Raw genomic sequence first — 22415 nt, forward strand, 5'->3', positions numbered from 1 at the left:
CAAAAAATATTCAACTTGAACTGTAATTTGAAAATTATACAAAATCAAAATTTGAAAGATTTTGCTAATGGTAATAATTGGCATTGGGCAGAGCATGAAGAACCCAATATTCAAATACTTCTAGCGACAGTACAAATTAGTGCAAACTTTCTAAAGGATAATTTGGAAATATTATTTTAAAATATAAAAAGTATTTAATTCAGTCCAAGAATTCTGCTTCTAGAAATGAAATTAACAATTATGGATGAGTGCAAATAGTACTCATATTAACCATGTTATATTGTTTATCACAATGTTTATAATAGAGAAGTCAAGAAACCACCTAAATATTTAAAATAGAAAATTATCTTCAGGGACACCTGGGTGGCTCAGTCAGTTAAACATCTGCCTTCAACGCAGGTCAAAATCCCGGGGTCCTGGGATAGAGCCCTACATTGGGCTTCTTGCTCAAGAGGGAACCTGCTTCTCCCTCTCCCTCTGCCTCCCCCTTTGCTTGTGTTCTCTTGCTGTCTGTGTCAAATACATAAATAAAATCTTTAAAAGAAAAGAAAGAAAATTGTCTTCATAATTTTTACCTACACACAGGATGAAGCTATTTAAAATGATGCTGTAGATTAGTATTTTCCTAGCCCTTTCAGCAATAAAATCATTTTATCAAAAAACCTCCTATGCATAACTAGAGTATAAAAAAACAGACACAAGTAGAAATTGTGTCAAAATTTCTATTTGAAATTGGGTGAAGAAGCCCAGCAAATTGACCCCTGACCTTATGGCACTATGACTTATGAGTCTGTGATAAAGCTTTTGCATGTGAGAATATTAATAGGACAAATTTCACACAGAACCTAAGTAGCAAAAGACAGTCACAAAAGGAGTATACACAAATTTGTTCCATAAAGTCAGTGGGTGAAGGACAATATAGTCAGAATCCATTACCAGAAACACAGTCCTTTTAGTAGCTGATAAGGATCCATCGGATAGTGCAGTCTTAATTCTGTACTTTCCATGCCAGATTGCCCTACAATCCACCTGAATGATGTTCCCGCCTTCAGAAAACCTTCATTCCTAGCTCCATCCAGGAGTGCAATTATTGCTCTTTGTAGTTCTGTTTATAGATTCTTAAGAATAAAACAGTCTTACTATTGGTGATGTCTTTCAAGATCAAATCTAATAAAGCATCAAGTTTGATGCTTTATTAGATTTTTTAAAAAAGAAAAATCCTTCTACCATCCAACATACATCAGGGCTAAAGATGAATTCAGGTCTGGGATTCCATCTCAATCACTTTGTTCTTTTTTTTTCCTTTTCCTAATACTCTCCCACACTGAGTCAGGTCAGGTGTAACCAACAGAATTTAGCAGAAGTGTTGGTCTAGGACATCTGAGACCAGGTCCTAAAAAGCATTCAAGCTTCCACCTTGCTCTCTTAGATTGCTTGTTTTGGGAAAGCCAGTTGTCTGGCTTTCAGTTAAGAACATTTAACTATGTAAAAAAAAAAAAAAAAAAAAAAAAAAAAGTCCACATGGAGAGGAAGTAAGGGTCCTGCACAACGTAAAACACTAACTTGCCAGCCATGTGAGTGAACCCTGTTGGCAGTGGACCCTCCAACCCCAGTTAAGCCTTCAGATGATTGCAGCCCCAGCATAGATCTAACTGCTAGCTCATGTGATATCCTGAGAACTGATAAACACAGCCCTCCCCAATCTTGACCTACAGACACTATAATCAATGCTGGTTATTTTAACAACTAAGATTTGTTGTGATTTATTGTGGAACAATAGACAATGAAAATACTCTTGTCCAAAATTACCGAGACAAGGGACATCTCCCTGATTCTCAGAGTTCTAAATGAGCTGAGCAGGACTATTCATTACTACTACCAGCATTCATTTGATATTCACCCCTTTTGCACTATCCTAGAAAAAGAAATTCTGTTTTCATTATAAAACTGGAAGATCTAAGACAAATATTTTAAGAAATTAATTTTCAGTTCTGACCATTTCTGTCCTTCCAGCTATGTCAATCACCAGTATTCAAAAGACACTCAAAGAGAGAAAAAAATAGAAAGAAATAAGCAACCATCTAGATAAAGAGAAGGGTCATTATTTTCTAAACATATGAAGTACCTCTAAAATGTAAGGATGTATAAGTGACTAAGAAACAGATTTTTATTTTTCCATTGGACTGTGAGATTAGGAAACTCATGTAGGTGCCTTTTGCTTAGGAAACTGGTTGTAGTTCTTCATAGAGAACTACTGCTGCTCCTTTCCTAGTATCACAACAAAACTATTTAAAATGTATTGCTATTTTAAAAAAATAAAAATAAAATGTATTGCTATTTTCAGGGACCATTTGTCTAATTAGGACATCAGTTCAATAGACAAAATGGAGTGCCTCAAAATTAGAGTGTTTTCAACAGCTATTTCTCACAATAAAAAGTCTAACATTGCTGCTTTTCTCTGTAAAGGTCTCAGGATCTAGGCTCCTTCCTTTATGTTTTTGCCATCACGAAGGTACTGTCCTTGTCTACATAGTCCACAATGGAGTATAGGGTGATGAGAGGGAGGGAAGAAAATATTGATTCTTTTCACATTCCATCACCTGGAACATAGTTACTGGGATGTGAATATTGCAAAAAGACTGAGAACTTATTATGATCTCACTCAGTATTTATCCCTCTGTGACATATGTCACACATGTATATGAGAGTCTCCAATGGCTCTATATAAGTTTTCAAAATCCCTCCGTGTAGTCTAGAAAAAATTTCTTCAACTTTTTTTGTTCTACATCCCTTTTGCTTAATATTAAAATCTCAGTCAGCTCCCCTCACTCTCCACCCCACCCAGGTATTGAGAATCGCTGAATCAGACAATGCTGGTACAATCCATTCCAACAATCGCTATTAAACTATTAGAACTATGTCTAGGCTACATGGATGGGTGATTTATCAACCAAGAAGTGTTTTTCTTCTCACACGAAAGCTTCATAAAACAACATAATGACCATTTCATTGCCAAATAACTTGAGTGATGATTTTCTCCATCTGTAAAATTCATATTACACAACCTGAGTCATGTTATTTTAAAATTGCAAATGATAATTAAATGATCCAATTACAAAGAGTGTGTCACTCTTTATCTCATCTTTCTTCTTGGATCTGTTAATGGTTCTTGGGATAAATATCTGTAACAATCAGTCTACATAGTAGGATGTAATAAAAACACAAATTTAGCACAACAAATATGAACAGCACTCACCGTGTGATGGGCACCATATCTGGTAGTTAGGAAATAACCACTCCATCTACAGCCATACCACCCTGAACATGCCCAATCTCATCTGATCCTGTGAGCAAAGCAGGGTTGGGCCTGATTAGGACTTCGATGGGAGGAAAAAAAACACTCCCACCCAGAAAGCATTTGAATCAAAACTTGAATAAAGAAGATTTAAACAAGCAAATATAGGCAATACAGGCAAGGTAATCTGCCCAAGGCAATATTTTACCAAAGATCTAGAGGAAAGAAAATGGCACAAATACACTATGTACAGATCATAAAGGATGAAAGATGGGCAAGGCTGAAGCTGGAGATGGAGTCATCAACTGCATCATGTGGAGGCTTTGGGGATTTTATTCCAAGGTCAACTGAAAGTCACCAAAGAATATTAGGTAGGGGACTGAAATAAGTAAATGTTTTGTGGAAGAAATCATTTGGTCTCTCATGAGAAGCATATGATGGTAAAAAAAAAAACTGAGCAACAAGGATGGGCCAGACTGCATGTAGATATAGTAATTTAGGAAGCAACTGTAACAATCCAAGCAAAAGTCAGAGACTAAAGTGGCTTAGACTAGTGGTATGGGAAAAGAAAGAAAACATGAATGGACCTTAAACACTGTTTAGCAGATAGAACTGACAGGATTTGGCATAGGAAAAAAAAACAAAAAAAGTAACTCTGGAAAAAAAGATGTTAATTTATTGAGTCATTTCATGTAATAGTATTCTAGGCAACTTTTATTGTGATCCTTATTCTCTGCGTAAGTACTATCAGAAAAACTGACCTAATAGGAATGTGCAATTTTGTTTATATTCTATGATACCAATAAGGTAAATAATATAAGTAAATAATCCTTCAGGGTTCACAAAAATATTTTATCAATGGTGTGATAGAATTGCTTTTTTTCTTCCTCTTCCTCTTTTTCTTCCTCTTAGGATATTTGCAAATATCCTATAATTTATCATTTATTCATTCAGTCATTCAGTCAACAGATCCCTATTCAACACTCAGACTCTGCCAGTCACTCTAATAGACATGGGATATAGCAGCAGCAAAATACCTAACAACCCTTGCCTTCATGAAGTTCATATTCGGGCAGGGGGGAAATAGAAGGAAATAAAATTAAATGGTCATAAAATTGATAGGGGGACTTCCTTTTTTATTTTTTTAATTATTTTTTGTCTGTTGATTTTTTTTAATTTAAATTCAATTAACATAATGAACGATTGGTTTCAGAGTTAGAGGTCAGTGATTCATCAGTCTTATATAATACCCAGTGCTCATTACATCACAGTCCCTCCTTAATGTCCATCACCCACTTACCCCATCCCACATCCATCTTCCCTCCAGTGACCCTATTTGTTGCCTATGATTAAGAGTCTCCTATAGTTTGTCTCCCTCTCTGATTTCATCTTGTTTTATTTTTTCCTCTCTTCCCCTATGATCTTGTTTTGTTTCTGAAATTCCACATGAGTGAGATCATATGATAATTGTCTTTATCTGATTGACTTATTTCACTTACCACAATACTCCCCAAGTTCCATTCACATTGTTGCAAATGGCAAGATTTCATTTTTTGATGGCTGAGTAGTATTCCATTGTGTATATATGTACCACCTCTTCTTTATCCATCCATCTGTCAGAGAACATCTGGCTCTTTCCATAGTTTCATTATTGTGGACATTGCTGCTATAAGCATTGGGGTGCAGGTGTCCCTTCGGATCACTACATATGTATCTTTGGGATAAATACCTAGTAGTGCAATTGCTGGGTCTTAGGGTAGCTCTATTTTCAACTTTTTTGAGGGACCTCCATACTTTTCTCCAGAGTGGCTGTAACCAGCTTGCATTCCCACCAACAGTGTACGAGGGTTTCCCCTTTCTCCGCATCTTCATCAACATCTGTCATTTCCTGATGTATTCATTTTAGCCATTCTGATGAGTGTGAGGTGGTATCTCATTGCAGTTTTGATTTGTATTTCCCTGATGCCAAGTGATGTGGAGCATTTTTTCATGTGTAGGTTGGCCATTTGTATACCTTCTTTGGAGAAATGTCTGTTCATATCTTCTGCCCATTTCTTGATTGGATTATTTGTTCTTTGAGTGTTGAGTTTGACAGGTTATTTACAGATCTTGGATACTAGCCCTTTATCTGATATGTCATTTGCAAATATCTTCTACCATTCTGTCAGTTGTCTTTTGGTTTTGTCTACTGTTTCCTTCACTGTGCAAAAGCTTTTATCTTGATGAAGTAGCAATAGTTCATTTTTGGCTTGTTTTCCTTGCCTTTGGAGACATGTCTATCTGGAAGCTCCCCAACCCTGGTCACAAAGGTTGCTGCCTGTGTTTTCCACTGGAATTTTGATGAATTACTGTCTTACATTTTGGTCTTTCATCCATTTTGAGTCTATTATTGTGTATAGTATGAGAAAATGGTCCAGTTTCATTCTTCTGCATGTGGCTGTCCAATTTTCCCAGCACCATTTGTTGAAGAGACTTCTTTTCCCTTTGGAAATTCTTTCCCACTTTGTCAAAGGTTAGTTGACAGTAGAGTTGAGGGTTCATTTCTGAGTTGTTTACTCTGTTTCATTGATCTATGTGTCGGTTTTTGTGCCAGTAACATACTATCTTGACGATTATAGGTTTGGAATAGAGCTTGAGGGATTTCCTTTTTTAATTACCAAAATAAACTTTTTCAAATACAAATAAGGAAGAAGTGGGTTAGTAATAAGAGTACCAGATGAAGTTCTAACAGACTTATGGGCTTTCTCCTCATTCTTTTTGTTCCCTCTTCCCAATGATCCAGCTTCCACCTCTACTCACTGACCTCAAGGTACTCTGCTTATTTAGTTCTATAGCACTTATCGGCTTATATTAGAATTGTTGAACATATTTGTATTCCTCTTTTCAATCTTAGACTTATGAATAAAGTTTGGAGCCAGTGGTAGAGAGACAAGCGCTGTTCTTATGTTTTTATAGTAAATGTATCAAATGAACCTCATTTCATGTGTAAAGATGATGTGTTAGCAATACCCATCTCTTATGTGTAAACATAATGTATTAGCAATATCCATTTCTTATTAATTAGGAAATACCCATTATAAACTCTATTTCTCAAAGAATACATGGTTGTAATTAGAGATTTCTATTTTGAAAATGTACTATCATAAACATTATCTCTTAAGTCTCACAAACTTAATGATACCTGCATCTGCGTGGTTTCAAATTTTATTTGGGAGATATCTCCCAAATGGATAGAATTTATTTATACACATGACCCACAAGTTACTCTGCACCCCACTGACAAACACATTGCAATCTCTGAGGCTCAGAACAGCCGAGAATTGCTCATTTGGGGCAAAGATTAGTCAACAATCGATGTCAGCAGAAAAAAATCAGTCAGGCTAAACTTTTTGAATGACTTGAGATTTTCAGGTGAATTATCTTGTGGTTAAGTGGAAGAAACCATGTATATTACCCTGTCTTTTATACTGTGAAGATGAAGCTTCTATCTTATCTACAAATTAATGTGCTTTTTTAAATGATAGAATAAATGTGCTCACTTAATATTCATGATCCATTTGGTAATGCATCTTAAAAATTAATAGCATGCATAACGTTGTGTTTTTTAATGAAAGAATTTTAACATTCCTTAGAATGTGCAATGACTAAGTTTATTTTATATAATGAAAGTAATTCACCAAATACAGTATGATTAGCTGTTAGCTGCAATGGGTACTCACAAATCCCCATGCTAGAAGAATTATGATTTGGGGGTAAGCTATTTCAAACCTCAATAACTTTGTTCCCTTTGGGTTATGGTAGGAATACGGTTTATTGATTTTTCTCAAAACATCCAGTGCTTTTCAATGAGGCAAAAGTTTCAAGTATCTTCATGCAGTAATTTCAAAACTCTCCTCCAATTATAAACAAAGGTTTTTTTTTTTTCTCCTATATAGTTTAGTGAATATTAAGCAATACATATTATAATGAGGATCAGGCTCTCTATGACAGCAAAAAGGAAATGTAATTATAGATAAAAATCATCATCCAAAGTAATACCTTTCCCAAAGAGGCAGGAGCATGCTTCTATAGCACATGGTGTTTAACCCTTCCTTTAACAAAATATGCAAAAAAAAAAAAAAAAAAAAAAAAACAAACCTAAGTCCATACTGCATTCAGGAGGATTAAAAGAAATAGAGTATACTTCATCTAACAGTAAAGTCCTTACATAATAATTATAATGACCTTACTAACTAAAATGAAAAATAAGCTACTCCAAAATAGAAAATTTGTTAAGTATTTGTTAAACAATGTAGTGGATTATTTTCAACTGCAAAGAAAATGAACTATGGCAGTGTTTTTAAATAGACATTTTTAAAGCTCTTCTTCATTTAATAGTACTTATAGTTAATCACTCACTCTATAAATACTTTAGATATCGTGAAACAGGGACTAAGTGGAGACTGAGATTTGGATGATTTTTGTTTTTTCCTTTTTACATCTTTTGGGATACCAGATAGAACTTGCGTTTCTAAAAAGTACAATCTTTTAAGATATTATATAAACATTATATTTCTTTGTTAACTAAACTTTATGGCACAAACCTCTCATCTACAATCAAATTATCATTAATTTCAAGTTATTGGTATCCATTTTAATTGTATATTCTTGTTTTATATAAACATTATTTATGAATATGTTTATTCGTAAATAGTAATGTAGTAAACTATCTTTTACCATGCATGTATGTTGTATCAGACAACACATTTGTTATTTTTAATCAACCAAGAAATCCTATGAAGTGAGTAATATGATCATACTTTACAAACAAGAAACTGGAACCCAGATGGACTTTTTCTCTAGAGTTGCACAGCTTATAAGTTATGATTTCAGTCCTTGTGTGGAGGATCCAATCTGGTGCTCTTTTAATTTCACTTCAGTGCAAGATTGAGACCTGGACATCATAAGGATTTAAAATAAGCAGAAAACATCTGCTCTATCATAAATTATTTTACCATCTTCCTTCAGGGAAGATACAAGAATCCATTAGTTGATAATATCCTTAACATTCATTTTTCATGTACTGTGCTGAACACTTCACATGAATGATGTCCATTATACCCACAACTGTCATCTGACAAGTTTCTGCCTAAATGCCACCTTCTCCAAGAAGTGTTCTTTGGCCTCCTCACCTCTACCAGACCCCCATGTTATAGGCTTATCATAAGCTACCCTATTCCTTCATGCTAACCCCCTTCCAGTTTTAGATTCACTACTTATTGGATGAAAAGTTCCATGAAGGAAATGATACTGGCTCTTCTTGCTCTGACTTATTCTATAACATGTTGATCACATTTTAAAAAGTCACTAGGCAGAGAAAAAAAAATTGAAAACTAGTCTTCCCTAAGTCATTCAAAATAAATTATCTACTCATAATCCACAATAAAGTATCTAAAAAACTTTGATCTCACTTTTTCTCTCTCTTTCACTCAATATCTCACTGGCAGCATAGTTGTCACTAAAAGTTCTCTTTCTCTCCTAACTCTGCAAAACTCCCTCTCAAAGCCCACTTCTGCTGCACCTTTCCTCACTCTCTATCCTCTCTCACCTGGTAGAGCTCTCAAGTTCCAGAGCTGGGCTCCTTTCAATTCCTTGGCTCTAGTGATTATTCTAAGTCTTCTCAACAAAGTTTCAGAGGCAGGGGTAAAAAAGATTGAACAAAGGACATCTATCTTGTATGTGTGTTTAAACCATGTTAGTTAATCCTATGCATGAGGTAGGACATGAAAGATTTTTGAGCAATGTCATGATGATAGCAACTGTAAGAAAATTATGTAGATGATATTTTGTAGAATGAATTGGAGAAAAGGAAAGGCATTTGAGACTAGGGGCTCTATTAGAAGGTTGTGGTAAGGTCATAAGAATGAGGTACTTGTTTTTGAGTGGAGGCTGTAATAATGGAAACAAATGTATGGATTTAAAAATCTACAGGAAAGAAATTTAAAAGAATGGCTGTCTACAAGTGGTGAAGGGGAGGGAAGAATCAAGGATGATTCCAGTTTAAAGGCTAACTAAACAGAACAATACAGATGAACAGGAAGTCCTGAGTTATGATTTCCATCTAGCTTTGACTTTAGAAAATAAAGTTATCCTTACTAAAAACGCTTAAGTATAATTCAGTATACTTATAATGCCTTGTTATAAATGTGCTGCTGTGCTAATGCATTTTCATCAGTGTTCAATCACTCAGTAGCAAAGTACATAATAATAAAGCAGTGCAGAAAAAAAAAATATAGATTTATCCCAAAGTAAGTGAAGAAGCTGAGAAGAAAAAGACTAATGGGATCACTGAGTGACTCAGCAGTTTAGCACCTGCCTTTGGCCCAGGGCGTGATCCTGGAGTCCCAGGATCGAGTCCCATATCAGGGTCCCTACATGGAGCCTGCTTCTCCCCCTACCTTTGTTTCTGTCTCTCTCTCTCTCTGTCATGAATAAATAAATAAAATCTTTTAAAAAAAAAAGACTAATGAAATGTCTGCTTTTTCACCTGCAACTCTATTTAGTAAGAAGCAGGGGAAAATATGGAATCTTACTGTTATTAATCTTACCAGAGGTTTCAATCCAGTTATTGTCCAGAGCACAATAAAATGGAATTACTGGGAACAATGTAAAAACTACCTCTCATCCAAAGAGGAAGTCTTATTTGCCCGAAGGAAGTGCTGTCATTTTGAAAGAAACTCTTAAAATGCCTACCATCTTAAGCATGTAAGCATGACAGGTTCCACGGGGTTTGGTCTTATTTCATCTCCATCTTAACTTATATGGTGATATTTGTGAATAAACAGTAATATGTGCAAAGTTTTTATGCACACCATTTAACACTGGTAAGAGAGACCTTGGAAACCAAAGTGAAGAGGAGAAAAGAGGGAGGAAGATTCAACAGGAGATTTCTGATACCAAAAAGATATCAGGAATTTACCTGGCAAACTGAGTGGAAAAAGTTTCTTCCATCCTCTCAACTCCATTTTTGCTTGGTCATCAAAAATGAACTATTTTTGGTAATGGGTAGTACATTCCTACTCTTCAAATATCAAGAATTTAGCAAAGATGTCACATAAATCAACATAATAAGTCTGCTCAAAAAAAATAAATAAATAAAAATATCTTAGAGGGACAAAATATACCCCAGAACATTAAGACCAGAGTGGACTCTGACTGATGAAATTATTACCTTAACAAAGAATGTGATGATTTAGAGAGAAAAAAAAAATGCCTATAGTGAAAGGTAAAAAAGTGAATCAAAGAGGCCTATCTTTCATTGGCTTTGAAAATGCAGTTTCCAAGAACACTTTAGAATGCTTGGCAGAGATGCACACGTGTGTATGGGTGGAAATGTATGTCCAGTATGAAGGTATATCAGTAATCGGATAATCAAAATTTGATACCATTTAATATCCTGATTATGTATTATCTCTGGTTACAAATTTATGCTCATTAAGCAGATTTTCTAAAATCTGACATCAAGAGAGAATAAACTGTAGTGACTTTATAATGTGCCAGAGTAGCTAAGCTAAACCATATTTGTCAGAATTCTCTTTTCTGTATGTTTCCAGTTACAATAAAGTGACCATAGTAGAGATTCTCACTGGGGAACCTTAGGGTAGAATTTAAGCAGGAGTCATTTTGTTGCTCATTCATATGACTTATCTTCTTTTAAGATTTTTTATTTTTTTATTCTTGAGAGACACGGGGAGAGGGGCAGAGACATAGGAAGAGGGAGAAGCAGGCTCCCTACAGGGAGCCTGATGCAAAACTCGATCTCAGGAGCCTGGGATCATGACCTGAGCCAAAGGCAGATGCACAACCCGGGTGCCCCATATGACTTATCTTCTAACTCATGATGTGGACATGAGACTGGATCCAGGCCTACAGTTGCTGTACTTTGCCCTTGGTTCTTCTTCGGTACTACCAACTCCTAAGCCAGGCATGTGTTCTCAACAACAGCACAACAGAACCTTTAATTTAAGCAGAATATGCATACCATCCAAGTCAGAAGCAACAAGAACAGGTACTTCAGTCAGTCTCCATGGACTCTAGTTTGTAAAAATCCAGCTTGCACTATTCTCTCCCAATTTATATCTATCTTTCCTTCTGAACTACTCATCCTGTGGACTTTAAGCTCCAGTATCACATCATATGTGGAAAAAAATGAGCAACACAGAGATGGTCTAATTCCAGAATTGCATAACATAGAATTCATGAGTCTGTATCCTAGTGGTTCTAGGATAATCCATTCTAATAATTCATTCATTTAACCAAAAAGTATTTACCACTATGTGTCAAATATTATTCTAGGTGCCAGACACATGGATAGAGCAAGACATCCTTTCTTTATGGATTGCATAGTAATTGGGAAGATGAAAATTAGGGTACAAATAAGCAAGCATAAAGTTTTTAGATAATGTGTTAGGTTCCTATTGCAGTTGTAACAAACTTAGTGGTCAGAAGTCTAAAAGGATCTTGAATCTATGGGAGAATCCATTTCTCTTGCCTTTTCTGGCATCTAGAAGCACCTGCATTTCTTGGTTTGTCTCCCTGTCTTCATCTTCATAGGACCTCAATCCAACCTCTGCTACCATTGCCACATCTCTTCTTTCTGATGCTGGCCCTCCTTTTTCCCATTTATAAGGACCTTGTGATTACACTGGGCTCACTCAGGTAATCTAAGATCATCTCTCCATATCAAGATTCTCAACTGCATCGGCAAAATCCCTATTACCATGTCATATAACATTCACAGATTCCTAGGCATTATTCAACCTATCACATGTTTATTTTCTGAACACAAGTGACTAAGATCAGGGGATATTTTATATTGTACAGTCAGAGAGATCCTTAGATCATTTCTTTTGAGCAGAAACTTCAATGGTGAGGAGTATTCTAATCTAGACAGACAGACAAGGAAGTGTTAAAACCCCAAGGTAGAAAAAGTTGGATCTGTTCAAGGAAGAGAAAAACCACTTTGGATAGGGAACACTGAATAAGATGTGGAGTAGCGGACTTCAAAGAGATTTGAGACCAGATCTTATAAGGCCTTGTGCTAAGCAAATTGGGTTTTATTCAAAGTATAATGGAAAGCCAAGAAGATAAAGAGTACTGACACAGGAAGATACATGATCTGATATACTTTAAGACATCACTCTGGCTAAATAAAAAAAATAGACTGAAGGGGATTAAAGACAAATTGTTCTCTATTCTCTTATCCTGTTTGATGTTCTCCATAGTTCAATTATTATCTGAAATTTTTAATACATATTTATATTCTAGTGAGGGCCATTGACCAGCAGCACTCATATTGCCTGGGAGTTTGTAAGAAATACAGAATCACAGGCCATATCCATGACTAAGCCAGAATCTGCATTTAATATTCCCAGATGATTCACAGGGATAATTTTGTGAAGCACAGTTTTAAGAAACATTGCAGTAGTCCTAGAAAGAAAAAATAGTTGTGTGGCCTAGGGCAGAGACAATGGGGATTGTGAAAAGTAATCATTTTCAGAATTTATTTTGAAAGTAGAGGCTGATAAGAACTGCTGTCAGCTTGGTTACAGATGAGAAGAGACGGGAGAGAAAATCTACAAGGATAACAAATGTGGGGCCTGAGTCATCAGAGCTGATTGTGATACTATTTACTGAGATGAAGAAGATTGAGAGAAGAATGAGGGTTTTATAAACCTGTTATGAGATGCCTATTAGACATCCAAGTGGCAAGGTAGGTCATTCAATTAGCCACATTAGCATTAGAGCCATAGTAGGGCATATGTGATCAAGAGCAAATACTTTATTTCAAGTGACTCGTGACAGTCAACAATGAGCAGTAAGCCTATGAGCACCTATCAAGAAAAATGTCAAGCAAGCAGAACATTTCCCAGGACTCTTGCCCTATAAAGAACCAATGTTATCAAAATCTAGATTATCCAGTCTAATTCTGGGCAAGTGGCTAGCTTAATTTATATCCCATACAACGTATGCCATACAAGTAAGGTAACACCGGCTTAGCTGGGCACATCATTCATAATCCTCTGCTTTAGTCTGCATATTTCAGGTCTAAGGGTAGTGCTGATTAACATGAAATTCAGAGATGAAACTAGGACTAAGGGTATAAACTTGGAAGACATGAAGGTATAGCTGATATTTAAAGTCATGGAGACTGTAGAAAATCCTTTTGTGAGAAAAGGTAGACAGAAGCGGCAATAAATGATCCCAGGAGCACACTACCATGTAAAAGCAGGAGAGAGGAAAGAGAACCATCAAAGGTATCTGAGACTAAGTGGCCAGTGAGGCTATTTGGAAGCCCAGAAGGCTAGGGAAGAAAACGTCACAGAATCAACCATGCCAAATGCTCTTAAGAAGATAAGTGTAAAAAAAAAAAAGAAGAAGAAGAAGAAGCTGAGTAAAGTGAGAAGAATTTTAACATTGAATTTGGCAATGAGGCTGCTGTCGATCTTGACTAAAATGAATAACAGAACAGGAAATGACTGACCTTGGCTCACTGCTAATTAGTGACTAAGCAAAGGTTTTAATGCTGTGGCACTCTATAGGAGATTCTTTGCCTGAGGCAAAGATGAACCACATTCTGAAGTGAGCTAATAAGACTAATATTCCACAAACATGTGGGCTTTATTTCGTGTCACTGACTTTTTTTTTAAGATTTTATTTACTTATTCATGGGAGACACAGAGAGGCAGAGACATAGGCAGAGGGAGAAGCAGGCTCCCTGCAAGGAGCCTGATGCGGGACTCAATCCCAGGACCCCAGGATCATGACCTGAGCCAAAGGCAAACACTCAACCACTGAGCCACGCAGCCATCCCCATGTAACTGACTCTTAAAGGAGATCTGTATGTATCCTGAGTCACAAGAATAGCATAAATATCTATACTCCACACCACTTTTCTGACTGGTTAGCAAGCTACATCTCTCCAAGTAGCTCTTAGCAAACAGAAGAAGCTTAGAGAAAGAATCTTGACTGAATTTCTGTATATTTGAACCAGCCAATTTATTGAAAAGGTAATGACCTTTTCTCCTTCAAATACTATTTGAAAAAGAGAGTTTTATAAATATAGGTTTTTGAGGAGAAGACATGCCATTCACAATGCTGAATCTTTTTCTTTTCGTGTGTCTCTATTCTATTGTGTTCTAGTGGAATGGGGAAGGGGAAATCCTATTTGAAGTGGGTTGAAAAGTGAATAGGAAGTAGAGAAGTGGAGACAAGTATTGTGTATCACTTCTATGAGGAGCAACACCTCTTGGAAAAAGAATCAGATAAATGAGGTGGTACCTGGAGGGGATTATAAGATCTAAAGAGGGTTTCTGTCAACATGGGAGATATTATACAGTATGCTTACAGATGACAGAATAATGAGGGAAAACTTATTGATGGAGGAGAAAGCAAGAGAATTGCAGAAGCCAAGTTCTTAAAGTCAGTAAGAAAGAGCAGGATACATGAGCAACTGCCTGCTTTAGCCTTGGAGAAGAGCAAGGACAGTTCAAATTGAAAGTCATATTTCTCATTAACTAAAAGATTGACATTCTGTTTTTGTACCTTGGTCTCTTGTGAGTTTTGTTAGCAGAAAACAGCCTCCTAAATCTGAGTACTTCAAGACATGACAAGACTGAGTTTCTAAGTCTTTAGGGCTGACAGCATCATACTGAACTATGGCAAATACACTGACACAAAGGCCATCCCGTAGGGGAACTGTCTAGAAGGACAGCCTACTTTTCCCTGGTGACAAGCCTTCCCTCTCTGTAAGCCAAGTTCATTATCTTTAGATCTCAATCCATACCAGCCAGTTTTTTTTTTCCAAGCGTACCTTTAGCAAATAATAATTATATACAATTGATATTCTGAATCAACTAGCATGAAAGCTGCTGGGGTTCCCCCCCCCACTCATACTTGCATGAGAATTTTCCAAGTATAAGAATTAGCAAATGAAAACCAGATGGTAGAAAACATAACAAGATGGTTTCTGTGGTTCCATACTACTGCATAAAGATGTTTTGTTACCAATCATATTACTGGAGTTAATGCAAACGTTTATTTGGTGTTCCACTTTGTTACTGATTTCCGTGCTTAATTGGTAGTTGATGTACACACTTCTCAAAAAAAAGGAGTGAATAAATCTAAGAATGAACTAAGGCATTGCAAACCTAAGCTCTGTTTTAGAAGGAAGCTGGAGAAAAAAAAAGAATTGTGGGTGGTATTGATGCTGTTGGTTATGCAAATTAGAAAAGCACAAGAAGTAAGAGTTATATCATTTCCATGATGGATAGAAATGGGCTTAGGGTTGACAGGCAATCTAAAAATTACTATTACCTCTCATTATATCCTTCCGAGCATCCCCGCTTATGCCGAATGGGATTTTAAACATCTTGATCAAGCAACAGGAATCTGCCTCCTCTCCTGACACTGATGATCATCTAGCGGGGCAATATTGTTGCTCTAACTGGCATCCTGATGCTGTTATGAAACTGCATGAGGCATTACTCAAGAAGTGGGTTGTGATTGGAAATAGCCAGCAGAAATTTAAAGGTAAGTATCATTTTATAACTCATGTAATGATCAAAGGCTTCACACAGAGTTATGCCTATGAGGGCTGGGATGTGGTATAAGATTCACTCTGATACCCTAATCTCCAGATGTAAATTTGAATATCTTCAGCCATCTTAAATTCAGAGAGTTGTAGGACATTACAAAGCGTCCAGTTTCAAATGTTCAAATAAGGAAACGGAAACAACGGTAGTACTACAACACCTACATTATCACAGGGCAACTGTTGGCTGCAGATATCAGTGATAATGACTCACAGACCATCGCTCCTTCTAGCTCATAATTTTACAGCAAAAATATAATAGGTATTTCTTTGACCTGAAAAGTCAAACTTCTACAGTTTTAGAATTATTTGTAGGTAATTTATCTAAAACACTTGAGGCCTTCTAGCAATAAAGTCCTATCAATCACAAAGTAGATCTGGGAAGAGTAAGGGTAGCAACAACTCTCTCAGCCTCTTCAAGCTTCAGTTTCCTTGCCCATAAAATATGGAAACGAATGTCTAGCCCCACACTGTTTAAAAGGATTAATTGGATTATAATTATAAAATGTTGAGTTCGAAGTTTGGCATACGGTGACCACTCAAAAAAAGTAAAAAATGATGATAGTCATCATCATCACTATTCTCTTTGTCCAAAAACAAAAAAGCCATGTTTTATCATAGACTCAAATGCCTGAAAGAAACTTGCAAAAGATATGTATTCATCTTTTTTGGTTTGTGGACCTGGGTTAAAATTCCACTTATCCACACTGACTCTTCCCTCAAATGATGCTAAGAAAGAATATGACACTTCTTAGTGGATTGTTAGGACTATGTAAATAATGCTGTTTAATTGTTATGGTTATGTGCGGTTGTTTTCCTGTAAGACATTTCTACAATTCTAAACCACAGCAGCTGACAGCTTCTGAGGACAGTATCTTAATTAAGGATTATTGTGGAGAAAGCTTTTCTCTGACTAGGAAGGGGGAGAGAGGCTGTTAGGAGGCAGGCAGAAATGTATTAGAGAAGTCCAGAGAGCAAAGGGCCTTTGTGAGCTTAAGGGGTCTCCTCTTTGCCTAAGAAAGCTCTCTGATTAGACAGAAACTGTCACAGGAGCATAAAAGCCATTTTTAGCACCATGTAAGGCTGTCTCTCTTTTTTTTTTCATTTTTTTTTCTTTTTTACTAGACCAGGGAAATGAGAACGACATCTCTCCAGTTGCAGCTGCCAATTATTTGAGAAGAGGCAAAACTCAAGAAAGTCAGGAACAAGTCTCAAACATAAAATGATAAAGTTGGAAACAGAAGTGGCTACAGCTTATGGATGGTTTCACGGTTGTTCAGTAAGACTGGTCTGGAAGCAGGCAGAAGATAATAAACTCTGACTTTACTTAATTAGAGGTAGATGCCTCAATATGGGCAAGACAGTATTATTTGAAATTAGCTGTTGCCAGGAAGCAAGAGGCAAAAGTCACTATGTCTTATCCACATTGGGAATGGAGAACCTAATAAATGAAAAGTGGTGCTTTTTAAGGAAAAATGAAGAATCAAACTCAGAAGGCAGACAAGAGTTTCCAAAAGATCCTAAGCACAGAACAGAAAGATAAATCTAATCAAAACATCCAGAAAGAGACCCTATTCCCAGGACCATCCCTATTTAAACTGTAATAGAGGATTACATCCAAGATCCCCTATTGGCTTTAGATTATGTGTTCACATTTGACGTCTGGTCTAAACAGGTATAGAGGATACTTGACTGGCATTCTAAAAGCTTATTAGGAAATACTTTAATTACTGACAATATGACAAATATTTATAAAATGCCCCGTGCAGACCAGGCATTGTGCCAGGCCCAGAGTTACAGAGGAGAAAAAAGTATACAGCCCCTGACCCTAAGGACCTTAAAATCCAGTGAGGAAATTGGCTATTTAACAAGACAGACAGCTTGTGCCATTTAAGCACATGATGAAAAGGAACCTGCTTTCAACTGAAGAAGTAGAATCAAGCTCTAACCTGAGGGACTAGTAACAGCCAACAAAGAGTAGGAAAATAAATGTTTTGAAGCAAAGGCCTTGGGGTAAAGAGGAAGAGAGGAAGAGAGATTGGAGTAGCTGTAGAATGAATAGGCTGCCAGCGAGACTAGTGTTGACCAACTCAAGGGAAGCGAAAAAAGACACACAGCTGGAGCATACAGGCCAAGTAGGGAATTCCTAATTAACTTAATCCTAAATTCAATGGGAGTACCCATGAATGTTCTGAGTGGAGGGGGTGAAGTGATTAGATTTCCATTTCATAAAGAAGTTGGCACAGTCCTGTACAGAGTACATCAGCACATAAGGGTATATGCAGGGATGAGGTAGTAGGGAACTGCAGTAGTCTGAGGCATGGCAGTGGCTTAGACAGACAAGAGATATAGAAAAAAAAAAAAAAAAAACTGAAGACCTATTCTTAAAAAAGCAACTGTAGGCCTGGCGATAGAGATGTTGGATGTGTCTGAGAGTGAGGAGTCAGAGTCTCTCTGGTTTCAGGTTGGAATTACAAAGTACAGTATGGTGCCATTTATGGAAATAAAAATTACAACAAAGGCAGAGCTGGAGGAGAGTGAAGAGAAGAAGGGTAACAATTCAGTAGGAAAGCACTTCATCATAGGCTAAAAAGGGGAAATAGTGAAAAGTAGTTCCAGGAAAGTATTAGAATCTTCGGAGTGGAGAATAATTTGAAATAGTATATCTTATTTTTAAAATTATTTGTATATCTGTATATCCTTTGAAATATAAGCCACAAATCTCAGAAGTCTTTTATTTATTTATTTTTTATTTTTTTAATTTTTTTATATTTTTTTATTTTTATTTTTATTTTTTTATTTTAAAATTTGTTTTGGCTAATGAGAACAGCATGACTCCCTAGGGCAATGAATCTGAACTACCAGTGGCTGTTGATTATCAGAAGAGGACATGAAATGAAAGAGGTTAAGAAACTCCAAGTAAGAAGGAACTCAAGACCAAACAAATAATCAAAATCAATTTTAAAGTTTAACAAGAAATAGAGACAGTTGAAATATGAATATGTATTGAAGGAAAGCAGAAACATGCACAAGAAATAAACTAATGAAGACACCATTGTCAAAGATGGTTACCTTCAATGAAATATATAAGGAGAAAAGAACATTGTGATTATAACTCTTGAAACAAGAATGTGGCAACCAGGGACACCTGGGTGGTTCAGGGGCTGAACATCTGCCTTTGGCTCAGGGCATCATCCTCAGGTCCTGGGATCGAGTCCCTCAACGGGCTCCCCACAGGGAGCCTGCTTCTCCCTCTTCTCCCTCTGCTGTGTCTCTGCCTCTCTCTCTGTGTCTCTCATGAATAAAAAAAAAAAAAAAAAAAAAAAAGAACATGGCAACCATAGGAGATCAGCATAAAATGAGGAGATGTGGGACACAAGGAAAAGATGCTCATTAGGTCCCCAGAATCAATGCAGGACAACTAAGGTCTCCCACAGGGACCCTACAGGTAAGGATTATCACCAGTCCCAGAGTGGGGAAGCCCTGGGTTCTAAAATTGGTTTCAGAAACAACTGTTTGTCTTTTATCAAGTGTTTTATAAATGTATAGCTAGTGAAGCGTATATAGTTCTCATTACAGAGTACGGGTTCAATCAATCTCCACAAAACCTTTCTCTGCATAAAGTGCAAAGTTACAGAATTCCTCTGTATGTTGTTTTTAAAGATATGTGGTCTGAGCAGATACTACCTGGTTCTTTCCATCAAAGCTTACGTGCCTGAATGGTAAAATTCATATAAATAGCAGCCTTTACAACGTTTAACAGGTAGTCAAACTACCTGTTATGATGGCCCAAAAAGAAGCCAATGCATTATAAACTCTAGAGTTCTAGTGCTATATAAACTCTAGTGCTCTGGGGCTTCACAATCCCTACATTTCCTGACTTATCATTTGAAGGGTTCTACCATGAAATCCCTTGTTTCAACCTCAGTGGAAATGGTTATCCTTCTCTGTAAAAATAACCTAAAAGCTTTTGCATGGAACCTATATATATCGATTTCCTACATCCTTTCTTCATGACCTTCTGGTTTCAAATTCATTCATCATTTTCATTATTCTTCTCTAAAATCCCTCCATACACTCCCCTCTGCTTTCCATAGTCACAGAGCCCAAAATCAGTCCCATTAGTGCTTGGCCAGTAATAGGTCTAGGGAGATGATATTTTCATGAATCCTGCACATATGAGATTAACAATTCATGAAGAAGTGATGTGATGCCAGGATCTCAGAAATGGCCTTCAAGCGCTATCTAAATCCTCACTGAAAATATATAAGCTAACACCATAAAGTAACTATTTCAAACAACCAAACTCCAAATTAATACCTGAAGTTCTAGGGCACCAACCACCACCTTGCTTCTGCCAACACACATACAGCACATGAACACTACCACCACCACCCCCTCTTTATTTTTATCTAATTTCTGTGGATATAAAAAATATAAATCGAATGAAAGAGCAGAGAGATGACACCAGAAATGACTAGTAACTAGAATATAACATTCAGAGGCAAAGGCTGAGTATATTCAACATAAACCATAGAGGACTTACCAAGGAAAAGAAAAGGAAGCTAGTCTGGTTAACAGCATAACTCTGGTTCCAGAATTCCAAATTCTGACTTTACCACTTACCAGTAGTTTGACATTCGCTAAGTTACTCAGCCTCTTAGCTTCAGATTCCTCATCTGAAAAAGGAGGCTAATGATGGTGTTACATTATAGAGTTTAACAATCAGATGAGCTAAATATCTGTTAATGTCCACTAGATTTGAAGCACAGTCATATTATAATTCATATATACTTTTCCATCATTTTAAAAAAGAAGTATTTGTTACCTTGATTAAAATAAGCATACAAGAAGAGCAACTTAGACCATCTTTGCTGTCAAATTATTGAAAGAAAATCCCAGGTAATTGTCAGTTCTCCAGTTTGTATACAAATTTTTGACCAACACAGTGGCCATTGCCATTGCCATCAAGTTTGCAGTTAATATAAAACAATTCAATACACATTATATGCAGTTGGGAGAAATAACAAGCACATAGGACAGAAAACAAATGGCAGGGACAGCTGGGTGGCTCAGAGGTTGAGCATCTGCCTTCGGCTCAGGTCAAGATCCTAGGATCCAAGATCCAGTCCCACATCAGACTTCTTGCAGGAAGCCTGCTTCTCCCCCCACCTGTGTCTCTGCCTGTGTGTGTATGTGTGTGTGTGTGTGATGAATAAATAAATAAAATCTTAAAAAAAGAGAGAGAAAGAAGAAAGAAAGAAAGAAAGAAAGAAAGAAAGAAGAAAAGAAAAGAAGAAAAGAAAAGAAAAGAAAAGAAAAGAAAGAAAAGAAAAGAAAAGAAAAGAAAAGAAGAAAGAAAAGAAGAAAAGAAAAGAAAAGAAAAGAAAAGAAAAGAAAAGAAAAGAAAAGAAAAGAAAAGAAAAGAAAAGAAAAGAAAACAAATGGCAGACTCCCTGGCCTGGTCCTGTCAGCCAATGTTCCAACTGGCATTATTAATTTAACCTGTACCTTCACTGAAGTTATTTCTTTTCTTCTAGGGACTAAAAACTAAGTTAAATGTTCATAAGTATTTGGAATTTCAAGCTTTCCACAGAAGGTTATTTTGTAGAGAAAACACAGGCTCACTCAGCATTTTTACATATGAACACTTACACACAAGACACTTCTCACTTAAGCTCATAAATGATTACCCTCCAAATTAGTAGTATACGCTGGACCAGGTATATATGATTTCAACGTCAGTGCTCTCAGCTGAAGTTGTCAGTATTTACAGATCTTAATTTTTTAATTAAAATTTTTCTAAAAAAATAAAAAAATAAAAAAAAATAAAATAAAATAAAATTTTTCTATTTTAATTAAGTCACAAGAAGAGTGGAAAAAGCCAAACACAAATAAATATATACTTCATGATTCCATATAAATTTCTAGAAGATGCAAACTAATCTTTAGTAATGAAAAGCATGCCAGCGGTTGCCTAGGACTGGGGCAGGAGGGAGGAGGACTGTAAAAGGCCACAAGAAAATTTCAAGGTGATGGAAATGATCTGTATGTTTATTGTGGTGATAATGTCATGGTATACAACTGTCAAACCTTACCAAATTGTAAAATCTTAAATACAGTTTATTCTGTATAAATTCATCTCAATAAAGTTGACTTGAATAATAAATGTCACAGGAAAACGTTTAGAACCACATGCAAAATATAAATGAAATTCATCAAGAGTTTTAAAAAATGTTTCTAGCTTAAGATCAAGTTTAGTTCTATTCAACTATCTAAAATACAGAAATATGATTTTTACTAGCACAAATTGAATTAAAACCGGCATCTTAAAAAGGGTTGTAGAGCCAGGACGTCATCTATGAAAAGATGAAAGTCTGTGTTTTTATAAACCTGGCACGATGGGGAATAAAACAAGGAAATGAAGACAAGTTGGAGGTGCCTGTCTCTTCACAGAAAATGAAACGGGCTATTGCATCCAGAGTTGTC

This window comes from Vulpes lagopus, chromosome 17 (assembly GCF_018345385.1).
Source record: "Vulpes lagopus strain Blue_001 chromosome 17, ASM1834538v1, whole genome shotgun sequence".
Taxonomy (NCBI): domain Eukaryota; kingdom Metazoa; phylum Chordata; class Mammalia; order Carnivora; family Canidae; genus Vulpes; species Vulpes lagopus.